General features: G+C 34.4%; 1 protein-coding gene and 1 long non-coding RNA gene across 3 annotated transcripts in view; one reads left to right on the top strand and one right to left on the bottom strand.

Annotated features, from left to right (window-relative positions):
- Positions 1–12,655, top strand: part of LOC123693104 (terminal nucleotidyltransferase 5C) — a 186,320-nt gene that overhangs the window by 137,772 nt on the left and 35,893 nt on the right. The window lies entirely within an intron of this gene.
- Positions 6,939–12,276, bottom strand: LOC123693107. Of its 2 annotated transcripts, none has more exons than XR_006751652.1 (2): positions 7,907–12,276; positions 6,939–7,300 (listed from the first exon to the last, which is right to left on the bottom strand). It is a non-coding gene; the product is annotated as an uncharacterized LOC123693107 (long non-coding RNA). The 2 variants fall into 2 exon arrangements; XR_006751653.1 differs by having other exon boundaries at positions 6,939–7,297.

The raw sequence follows: 12,655 nt of genomic DNA, 5'->3' as shown, positions 1-12,655 counted from the left end.
TAGAACGCCTGTGGGTATTTTTACTGCCCTTTTATTCCACGTCGTAATTACAGAGAGAGCTCCGAACGCTCCAATGGCCGGCGCGTCAATGTGCTCTGTGCCGTCGGACGCTCGTATTTAAATTAAACCATGACTCACAAGAATTAGTTTGAGAGTGTTGCCACTCTAATTTTTGCAATGAATTTTTATCATTTTTAACAAACATTAATTATTTCGTTAATTTAACCACTTATTTAAAAAGATTTAAGTAAACTTTAGCTAGTTATAATTATTTAGTAGTTTGACGGTAGTCGTTTATTGTCGTTGCGCCGACACGGCCATACTGACAGGCGGTGCGCGCTCTGCACCAGCCTCGTTGTAAAAGTCTGTAACAATGTCAAGTTATAATCTTGGCATGTTTTTTGTCGGTTCTCGGAGAGTCTCGAAGGTTCTCGTAGATTTCTCGGAGGTTGGTTCTCATAGATTTCTCGGAGGGTCTCGTAGATTCTCGGAGGTTCTCGAAGGTTCTCGTAGATTCTCGGAGGTTCTCGAAGGTTCTCGTAGATTTTAACTGTTTTAATAAGAAATCAGTTTTTTGTACTCACTTTATTTAATCTAAGAAGCTAATCATGTTCTGACATGAAATAATGACAACTATTCATCCACAAAATACTAAACCAAAGTTACGTCTAACACGGCCATATTGACAATCGTACGTCCTCGTACGCCTTTTCTCGTATTACAATACTACGGTAGTTCATCTCGGGATTTCAAAAACACACTGCCTCGGCCACACTGACCTTACATAACACTAAACACTCCACATGACAGAAGCAGTCCGTTCGCGTATCATGCGACCAACACCTACTCATTTGTGACATAGGCAGATTCTCGAAGGTTCTCGTAGATTTCTCGGAGGTTCTCGTAGATTTATGCTTATCACAAAGAGAGGCGCAGATAGCACGCACAATTCCTTCGATGAACCACACTCCCGTTACAATAATCCACGTAACAAACTTTTACTTTACACAACGCACGAGAAAAACACAAACGCCAGTATGCCGTTACAAAACTACGTAAACGTTTAAAATTTAAAAAGAGTGAGCTTGAATTCTATCCAACTTCTGATGACGGAAGAAGAGCCCAAAGGCTATTTTTAAAAAGAGTGACGTCAGCAATTCTGACGTCACCATCATCAGAGCAGGCGCTCATACTCGAAGTAGAACGCCTGTGGGTATTTTTACTGCCCTTTTATTCCACGTCGTAATTACAGAGAGAGCTCCGAACGCTCCAATGGCCGGCGCGTCAATGTGCTCTGTGCCGTCGGACGCTCGTATTTAAATTAAACCATGACTCACAAGAATTAGTTTGAGAGTGTTGCCACTCTAATTTTTGCAATGAATTTTTATCATTTTTAACAAACATTAATTATTTCGTTAATTTAACCACTTATTTAAAAAGATTTAAGTAAACTTTAGCTAGTTATAATTATTTAGTAGTTTGACGGTAGTCGTTTATTGTCGTTGCGCCGACATATACGAATGTTTAATTAAAGCTGGAATCCCATGGAGCATGTATCAATTTGTTAATAATAAGGACGGTACGCAATTATGCAAATGATGTAGTGGGCGTCTGTTCCCGTTTCAGTCTGTCCATGAATTACGCTTACTATTTATACAGGTAACTACTTTCTTTCTATTTTAGAGAAGCTTTAGAATGCGAATGAAAAATTGCATTAGTTCCTTTGTATAAATATTTATCTATTTACCTAATTAGTTACACAATAATACAACTGAATTCAGTTGTATTGTTCCGATTTTTCATGTTGCAGTTTACGTACCCTATGCAAAACCTTATATTATATGGCGGTTTACATTGATATTATAAATGCGAAACTAATTCTGTCTGTGTTTGAAGGCAAATTAAATAATGAAACAGGACAGGACTTATATCTTCAGGAGTCACTTTTGAACATTGAGAAACGTGAAGGCTCTAAACTCTAAAGTATTTGACCTTGATCTTTAACTGTGTTATTTCAAAACTAGGCTACCTATGTGGGAGATGTTTCTATATTTGCTTTGAACTTCGACTTTTGCTTTCAGACAACGTTCTATTTATTACTATATTCGACTCTAAACGGTTTTCGTTTGGAATACATATTATGATCATGCTGACACTATTTATATTTGGGTTATAACAAATAATTTTTAGGTTTTGGGTGAGAAAGTTACAGATATATATTTTTGATTTACAATACATTCAAAATGCATAATATTGGATTAATGACATATTTACATTTAGGAAATTGATTGGTGGGTTTAAAGTAAATATCTTTTTGTGTATCAATAAATTTATTTCTGTAATAAGGAATGCAAAATTAAATCGCAAAATGTGAGCCATTTAATTTTGAAATTTTTGAAACAATTTGAAAAAATTGAAGTTAAATTAGGAAATTTCTTTAGCTTTATGATATTCTGAAAATAGAATATGAAAAAGCAACTACGGAATAGTATATTTTTAGATTTTAATTAAAACTTTTCAAAGTTATTGTTTTATTTTGATAGCAAATGGATATAGATTGTATGAAATATCTTGCCACAAGTCAATTTTAACATTAAAATCTTTATTCTGTAATTGCCTTCAGTATGTTAAAATATAAGTTAACTATTTGACCTCTATAATAGTTAAAAAATTTACAATCCCACTAAATAGTATTATAAGTATTATGAATGAACCTTGTTAATATATAGAAAATCATTGATATCGAGTTTCCATTCAATTTTGCTACGCTCGCGTTTGCGTCGTGCTTTAGTTAGGCGTTTCATAAACGGGCGACCCGCGACGATTTTTTTGTAAATAATAAAATATTCACATTTTGAAATATGTTATATTTTTAATGCATGACTAAGTATTTATAATTTCTTCTCGTTTAAGAAGTATTGTATAAGTTATATTCTATTGATTATAGAGACCTGTTTTTGCAGATGTAACACAAAAAAAAAAATAAGGATGGAAAAAGACATAATAAGACATTATTTACAAACGATTTTTTTTCCTTTACTAACTTTATTTATTGAAAGCTCTATTTTTATCATCCCGTTCCTGATTTTCAATTTACATATAAGTTCAGTTTTTCAAATACATTTCGTGACCCAGTATCGTGCTAACTTCAAACCAGAATACAAATTCATTCCATGTATGAATTAAATAATAGTTTTACATTTATTCATTAATTACTTATGATAAGAAACATTAGGAAAGCTCTCCTAAATGCCTTGGTGCTAATATTCACTAAGCAGAACGCACACTTTACATACTCAATTCATTACTATAAACAGAGTATCCAATTGCAATGTAATCATTAATAACATTAGGAGCAAGAAAATGGATAGTTTTTTAGGTTTTTTTTTTTTGTCTTTGTTACAAATCTAATTAATCAGTATTGATAAGTGTAGTTTATGTCAAAATTACACAATATTTTCGTTTGATTATAAACAATATTAAATTCTAGTGAAACTTTAGATAAGAACAGATAAAGACGGTTTTATATATAAAACTCAATTAGGGCTTGACCGATTGCGCCGATTATATTTTTATATACTTAGTCAATTTCTATTTCCAATAATTCATATAGTGTAAGAAATCATACAACATCTCAGTCTATCACTCATTTCTATCCTCGAGATAAAAAAAGTATCATTATATATATTTACTACTACAGAATTAATCAATTTCTACTATAAATGTAGAAATATAATAGAGAATTAATATTCTCCTTGAAAAAATTATCTTACAAATGAAATGGGAAGGAATAAATGAAATTAATGATTATAATGGGAAATTTATTCGGTAAGAACCTATGCTCCCAGACATTGCTTCTCGCTTTCCATAAGGCGAAGTGTTGACAACTGCTTATTCCTGATTAAAAAATATATTCCTGCGTTTCACACGTTCGTATGTAACCACCCTACCACCCCCCAAAGATGTGGGCGGCCGAACCGCAGTGTACGTTGCATAAATGCCAGGTTGAGGTCTGGGTCAAAGGTCATTGCATTTGCGCACTGACCTTCCTACCGCGTTTTACTGCATCGATTGGCTACCGACAATTAATTGCTCTATGTTCGAATTTGGGGTGTTTTAACTTTTAGTATTGCCTTGTTGATACACTTGAATATAAGGCGAATATTAGAGTACAATGTCATGTTGGCACCGATTTTTTTTGTTTTCACATCATATTTCATATTTGACTGACCGGTTGGCTCGATTGGATAGTGGCCCTGCCTTCCAAGCCAGCGCAGCGGTTCGATTCCCACCCGGGACAAATATTTATGTGATGAACATAATTGTTTGCTCTGTGTCTGGGTGTTAATTATCTATATAAGTATTTATTTTAAATTATATATGTATGTTTATCGGCCATCTGGTTTCCGTAACACAAGCGAAAGCATAGTATGGGATCAGATCGTGCCGTGTGTGAAAATTGTTCATATTGAAGGTTCAATCCAGTATTTCTTTTTTATTTGATTCGCGGGGTAATACAACTTTAGCGTCCAAAGTTCAACTCTCGATTTATTTTTGTTTTCACGTACTTAATAGCATAATACGCAAATTAATTGAGGTAAATGGTTACGAGTAATGCACGATAGAGTTATCGATTTTGACACAAATTTTATGCAATCCAAGCTTCCTGCGAGCGGAAACGCTTCTTAGAACTTGAACTCAATACTGGAATAATTATTTATATTTCAATTGTAAAGTATTCATATTGCATTGTGAATATTAATAAATAATGTTTGTTTACACTTTTAAATTTCGATTTGTTTTTTATCTGTAAAAAATTATGTGTTAAATTATGTTTGAAATACTGTTGAATACTGTTTTTTTACTGTGGCGATTTGGACATAATCCAGGTTAGATGTTACATGGCACAGGGTAGGATATAATACCTAATAGTATGTATAACGTAATAGAGGTTAAATTCCCGTGATAAAAAAATAAATTGTAATTATTGAATGTGACATTTAAAAAAATATTCTTAAAATTGGAGATACTTGCAAAAAATTTAACCACAGAATATATAACAGTTATGATAAAAAATACGTTCAAGGTTATTTATTAGTTGCACGTATTTGTTTTTAATTTTTTGGAATCACGTTTGCATTTTTTTAATCGCGATGCTACCAGTTTTACCTATAGTGCAAATGATGTCAAATCTTTTTATACATATAAATAATGTTCCTATGAATTTACGCAGTTTCAGCAAAGTTTATCAGTTGTTTATTTTTTATACATACTTTGTTTTATTTGAAATGAGATGACGTATGAGATATCTTGAGAATAATTATAATTATCTGTACTAATTAATAATAGTACGTTTAAAGAGAAAAAAATAAAGCATTTTCTGTGTACCTACGATTTACTTTTTTTTTCAGTATAATGAATTTTAGTTAATAACAAATAAAGAGATCTCACTACAATATTTTTCCTGTTCAACCTGGCTTAAGCCAGGATGACCCGTTTTATAGAGTACTAGCTTTCCGCCCGGCTTCGCCCGCTTTGTCTTAAACCTAACAATTTATATACTACATTCCTCGTGAATCACTCTATCTTTTAAAAAAACTGCATCAAAATCTTGCGTAGTTTTAAAGATTTAAGCATAGGTACTAAGGACATAAGGAGGAGGTTATCAAGTCGGCCGGTATGTTTTTTTTTATGTATGTACACCGATTACTCCGAGGTTTCTGAACCGATTTACGTGATTCTTTTTTGTTCGATGCGGGATGGTGTCGAATCGGTCCCATAAAAATTTTATTCGGATAGGCCCAGTAGTTTTTATTTTATGAGCATTTTTGTCTGTATTTGTAAATGTTGCAAATGCAAGTTTGAAGTCGGTTGTTTTTAACGCAGTTATCACTTGTAGATAAATATTAAAATTAACAAATTATTATTCTGTTACAGGTACTTAATAAAACATCATTCGTAAGTAATATCCAAATGGATTATACTAAGTAACTTAGTAAGTATTAACATAATATTTATAATATTCATAATTATCTTAATAACAAATTGCACTGCACAATAATCTTATCATTTATTATAAAAGAACTGTTTACAATGTTTTAACTGTTTTGTTTACGTTAATTATAAAATATTCTTTACATAAATATAAACAAAAAATAACTTTTTAGATAAAAATAAATCTGCGTAACAATAAACCGAGTAGCTGGATTGGTAAGGTAAATAAAATACCTATATAATAAATAAATACCTATATAATAAATAGTTGGTAACTTTTAAAGCTACAAAGTTATTTTAAACATTTATATCGGATTTAAGCCCCCAAAATATTCACTTTCATTTTTAATTAGTATATTTTGCAATTGCATAATTACAATATTTTGATATTAATTAATTAGATGTGATAATAGTTATTACTGATTTAAGAGTCTTGTCTTATCGTTAATGAGTGATAGATAACAATTATAATGAAAATAAATGTATTTAGTTTTTATATATTATTTATTTATTAGGTATATTCGGTTTTTGTAAAGCAAAATTGTAGCATCCTATAGCATAATATAATAATTGCAACAGTTTAATTGTATCCGCAAAGTAGAATATTTTAAACACCTAAAAAGACAAATAGGTACGTACAATTAATAGGTTTATTGATTATTCCTAATGTGGATAAAATTTCACATCATTCTCTATCCACTTACAAAAAAAAAATCATAACAGCCTGTCCTCGTCTTCGATCTTGAAGCAATATTTACCGCGTAATTTGCAACTTTTTTCATTGATGCCCCGCCCTAATTGGTCGGCGTGATGATAGTCTATGGCCTTCCTCTATATTAATTGGTCTCTCCAATACTTAAGCAATGTTTTAATTCCAACAACTACTTACATTAATGCGCACTGCGCTCTACCAAGCAAATTCTTCAAGAGGGTATTACATCACATAATATTGATGTTTTGCATTAAAACAAAACATGTATTATGTGTCGAATAAAACACACAGCGTTGGATGAAGAAAGCAGTCTATGAATCCTATATATCTCTATGCAAATTGGGTCACCTTACCAAATATCGATGGATCTTTCACCTCACTAGCAAGAGCGCGTCCCTAGTATGGCATCTGTCATCATCGCCTTTGACGCGCTGTCATCTTCCAAGCTCCATAGCATCTTCATCAGCAAGCAGTAAACTGCAACGCTGTGTGTTTTATTCGACACATAATACATGTTTTGTTTTAATGCAAAACATCAATATTATGTGTCTTTCTAAAACACACAGCGTTGGATGAAGATGTGTTTGATATCTGCTGGTGAAGAAAGACATACAAACGCTATGTTGAAAATAAATTATCTTGTTAATATTGTAATACCTAAGTGCTGTATTAACAACTTAAATTTCATTCCTTACAGAATGTTAAATGAACCTGTTGTATTGTAAAATAAAGTTATATTTTAAATTCTAAAAACAATACAAGGGGGTTATGTAATAACAACAAAAATTGTTTTTCTTTCATATTGTAAGAACTAACCATATAGGTATCCTCTAAATTTTAAATTATTCTCCTCAGATAATCTTCTCAATAAGCCAATACTAATGAACTAAGTCTTAGAACCTAAGAACTGCTTAATTATTTCTCTATATCTTTGATACAAATCAAAGTTCAAATAATAACATAAAAATAAAATTTTAAAAATTATAACTCAAAGGAAGATCAATGTCACCAAGGATAAACAATGGAGCCTCTAAGGCTAAATACTACAGTAAATAACATCTGTATATAAAATAACTATAATAAGCAATGTTAACACAACTGTACCTTAAGCATTAAGCATGTTTGTTACACATTGATCATTACTATGATCTTAAATTAATTACACTGAATTAAATAATAAATTAAACAGTTTCAGGTTACCTTAAAGTAAACCAGACTCACTGGCACTGGCTAAATTGACTGATTGACAGTAAAACTTTTATAATTGACTGTATGGTCCTTCCACTGCCTCCACGGGTTGGTGCCCTTACCACATTCTTGAAGCCACTGCTGGACAGGGCTGCTATGTTTACTGTCTTTAAGATCTGGAGGGACCTTAACTAGCCAGAGATAAAGGTTTGTGTTGCAAGGTTAAAGGGTCCGCCCCTTTATATAATTTAGATAAGAATCAATTATCTACTTTTAAGATTGAAAATCAGTCCTTTGTTACTTGAACCAACCTTTCCACATGGGTCACTGGGCATATCTATGTGTCTGAGTTTCCTCACAACCGACCACCTGATGGATAATGTGTTGTTGTATCCATTTAGTATCCAAATTCTGGTCAGGTTATAATCTTATCTTGCTGTGATAAAAAACTGTATTTTGAGGTTTTCAGAAGTCATGTTCATGTCATGAACAGGTTGAGCTTGCTTATGATAGACTTAAGCCAATTAAATAGAATCCCTGTGTACTAGATTACATGCATTCTTTTTTTTTTTTTTTTTAGCATTGCATTATGAAAGTCACCTCCTGCTTGGAGGGTCATATGTTGGCACTGTGGAGGGGCACCACTACTTAACTGCTCTTTCTCCTTTGCTTTACAATGGGCTGTTTTCTCCCCTCCCCCCCCCCCTTTTTCTGACTGAGCAGTTGGGGGGCCATAAGGCCGTAAGGCCATTCACCAATGGTCTGAGTGCTCATGACTTCCGGGTCAATAACCATATATAACCATAATAGTCAATAACCATAAGCCATCTTTAGGCGCTTGACATTGAGTTGCGGAGAAATGCCCGTATATTATTATTATTTATTATATCAACCATAAGCCACCCTTGGGTGCTATGTATCTGCCCCGGTCCCGGGGTGCGAGGTGCGCTAGTGCACTTGGAGGATTACCCTTGAAAGGGAATATTCAGTCTAGGCGTCAGCTCCATCAACGACTGCAGATGTCGCAAAATTCGGAGCAGGCTTTGGCAAATATGCCTTGGCACTAAAGCATTCCTTTAGGTAGCGAAATGGTCCATATCAGGAGCTTCCGAAATATTATATTTCCTGTTGTACAAGGTAGGAGAAGCCACTCCGGTACAGGTTGATTTCTTGAGAGGCAATCTAAATCAAAGGCCACTTAGGCGTCCTGGAAGCGTGCCAAGAGTTATTCTCAACTTTTCAGCTAGGTACAGTTACTCAGTTGTAAGAGCTAAGAGAGTCAGCAACCTTTGTATGTGGGCGACCAAAGTCTGATTGATAGCTTGGGCTACAGGATGTGCACCCCTTGCAATTTACTCAGAAGCACTTTTATTGCATATCTGGTACACGACATCTAAGTCAGAAGTTCTAATGCCAAGTCCCCTGCTTCCCTCTTCATTTCTCTGACAGGTAAGTACTGTTCAGATGTCCTACTCAGCCCGCATCCGCGGTATCTGTAGTTAGGAAGTGAGAAACTTGTTCTTTTACAAAGACTATTACATTTCTGTCTATGTTTCTTTTCCACAACTCTTAAGTCTTGTATAGCATGTAGAGGGAAAGCCTTTCTCTCTTGGTCTGCTGTGCGCGAAACTCTAGAGAAATACCTGGAGGCGACAACTGTACAGTCCTCTCAGTGTTAGATGTCTAGAACTGTCTGCAACTCTTATTTAGTGCAAGACATGGTCCTTTTAATGACTACCACAGTATGCTCTATCTTTGAGGCTTTTGGGACTGGCAATAACACAGACATTTCTATAGTATTACACATGAGGCACAAGTATCCAGGCTTACAATGTACACTTTGTAATTGATGTGCCAAACCTGCCTTCCCAAAATCTCTATGGTCTCCGGGACCTGTAGAGTTAATTGGAACAATCCTTGTAGACGAAAAGATAATTGTCTAACTAGAAGGCTGTAGCTCATTCTGTGGCTTTACTAAAATCTCCATGGTCTCCGAGACCTGTGAAGTTAAATTATTAGAATAATCCTGATAGTTTAACTAAATCAGAGGGCTGTGGCCCTTTTTGTGATTGGAGTGCCAATCAAGCTCTACCAATATCTCCATGGTCTCCGCGACCTGTGAAGTTGAATTGGAATAGTCTTGTCAATCAGGCTTTACCAAAACCCCCATGGTCTCCGCGACCTGTGAAGTTGAATTGGAATAGTCCTGCCAATCAGGCTTTACCAAAACCTCCATGGTCTCCGCGACCTGTGAAGTTAAATTGGATTAGTCATGGTAGACCCAAAAGATAATTGTCCAACTAAATCAGAAGGCACTTTATGTGGCTGTAGTGCCAATTAAGCTTTTCCAAAATCCTCACAGTCTACAAGACCTGTGAAGTTAATTTTGCAACGGTCTCAATAGACCAAAACTTAATAGCTTAAATAAAACAGAAGGAGGGCACCTCCAGCCTGTAGGGTCTCCGCGACCATTTGAAATGGCTGCCATATGCAGGCAGAAAATAGGCCAATGATGCCTGATTGTACAAGCCAATCCTGACCTTGTGAGAATCTCATTACTGTTACCAATGATGTCTAATTTTACAAGACAATCCTGGCTTTGTAAAATGATAAAATGTTTAATTACCGTTATAATCTGTGATCTGTATCAAAATTACCTGGTTAATACCTAGGTGTTTAGGTGTCTCAGGTTGAATATCAACCTGGCGGAGCCATCAGCTCTTATTGCCAGAAGCATATCTGAATGTAAGTATGGCATATATTTTTCTGGGTCTTTCTGGACACAGTTCTTTCAGCATAACCATACTAAGCTAATCATGGCTAAGGACGCCTTGTACATATTTTCAGTACATATTTTTGTAGAAGATACAAATAAAAAATACAAAGATTTTGGTTACTTTACTGTTGATATTATAGAATTGTTATCACACCTGAGTGTTAATTTTAAGGCAAGCTCTTTCACTTAAGTAAGAAAGGAACTAGATAAACAACATTATCATCAGTAACATTATAACCAAGAATGATCTCATTCAACTGTTCGGGGATACAGTAAATATGGGTCCTTGATGATGATAATGTATATAAACATATCTACCTCTTATAATCTGCAATGTCTATTTCTTATGATTTTTCACTACTATTCAAATAAGTACCCATAGAATCAAAGCTTATTCTGGTATCAATTGGCTATGAAAATAAGCTCCTTATGTTAAGAATTATTTACCATAAGATAAATTAGGTAATCTCAACTTGCAGTAATAAGTAGCTCTTACTGAATATTGTGTGAGACTGTTGCTCATATTATACACTCTATATCATATCCTATAATAAGTAATGTAAAATCTATATGTGACATGTATCAATATTGAAATAATATTAAAATAGTTAATTAACAATTTCTTCTCTTTAGAATATTGTGATAGACAGGTTTTGTAACTAACTATCTAAAATCTAAGTACATCTTAATTGTCTTGAATTATTTATGTAGTCAGTGGGCACTAAGTAGTAGGTACTCACTTTTGTTGAGGTAGTTACAATTGAATGGTCTAAGTGATTGAGATGCCTCACTACCTGCTGAGTGCTGGGGCTCGTTAGCCAGAGGGGATCACGGTGGATTCCTTATACCTAAGTACCTTCTACCTAGGTAGCCTAACGCTATTTCACAAGTCTGGTTAAAAGCAATACTTGACACAGTAACCAATGTGCCTGTGTATGATAAAGAAACCCGATGATAATGTAGTGATCTCATTATAGGCATGCATTGTGTTTTATTAATTACCTACATCTAAATATTGATGTATTTGTGTCAAATACTGTGAAATGTATGCCACGTGCTGGATGAAAATCTATGCACGAGTCCGGACATGTTCTGACAAGTTTGATTGTACTTACGGAATTTCTCGTCTCCCGGTCTCTTGGGCAGTGACGAACCATTACTTCTCTCGTCCTCCGAGGACGAAAAAGAGTTCCCGCCACTATTATACATACCAAAGCACCGGTTTTCGAATTTCCTTCCGACAACGTGGTCTTTTGTGTTTCGTATTGGAACTAATTCCGTTTTTCACTAGAAAAACACTAAAATTTAACGCGTGTGTGTTTTATCACACTTAATATTCGAGAATTATAATTATATATATTCGAATTCGAGAATTATATTCTGCGCGATGTTATTGCGCACGAATTCATAAACGCTATGGAGCTTGGAAGATGACAGCGCGTCAAAGGCGATGATGACAGATGCCATACTAGGGACGCGCTCTTGCTAGTGAGGTGAAAGATCCATCGATATTTGGTAAGGTGACCCAATTTGCATAGAGATATATAGGATTCATAGACTGCTTTCTTCATCCAACGCTGTGTGTTTTAGAAAGACACATAATATTATAATTTATAATATAAAAAACTAACAATTTGAATAAACCTCAAAAACCCGTTATTTAAATTTGAACCCTCAGGATATCAAGGCTATCACACACCGTGACAAGCCTTTGTCCCTAATCAGTGAAACGTTTTTGCAAAATATACTCCTGTAATTTACAAAACCAGCTTCGGGAGTATCGTTTTCCTCTGCCCCTGTTATTCGAAAGCCTCGTCTCGCATTTCGGTAACTCAGATCCGTCGTCAAGGCTGAAAATATGCGAGGAAATATCGACCTTGCCACCAAATAAATTTCTCTATTTTTTGTCGAGTTTGCCGTGACGACGTTGTGGAAAGCGTGCCAATTTGCGGCAAGAAAAATGACCTTTATTGTGTAAATTCGAT

The sequence above is a fragment of the Colias croceus genome, chromosome 7, assembly GCF_905220415.1.
Source record: "Colias croceus chromosome 7, ilColCroc2.1".
Classification (NCBI taxonomy): Eukaryota; Metazoa; Arthropoda; class Insecta; order Lepidoptera; family Pieridae; genus Colias; species Colias croceus.
This window is presented reverse-complemented; position numbering and strand designations above follow the sequence as displayed.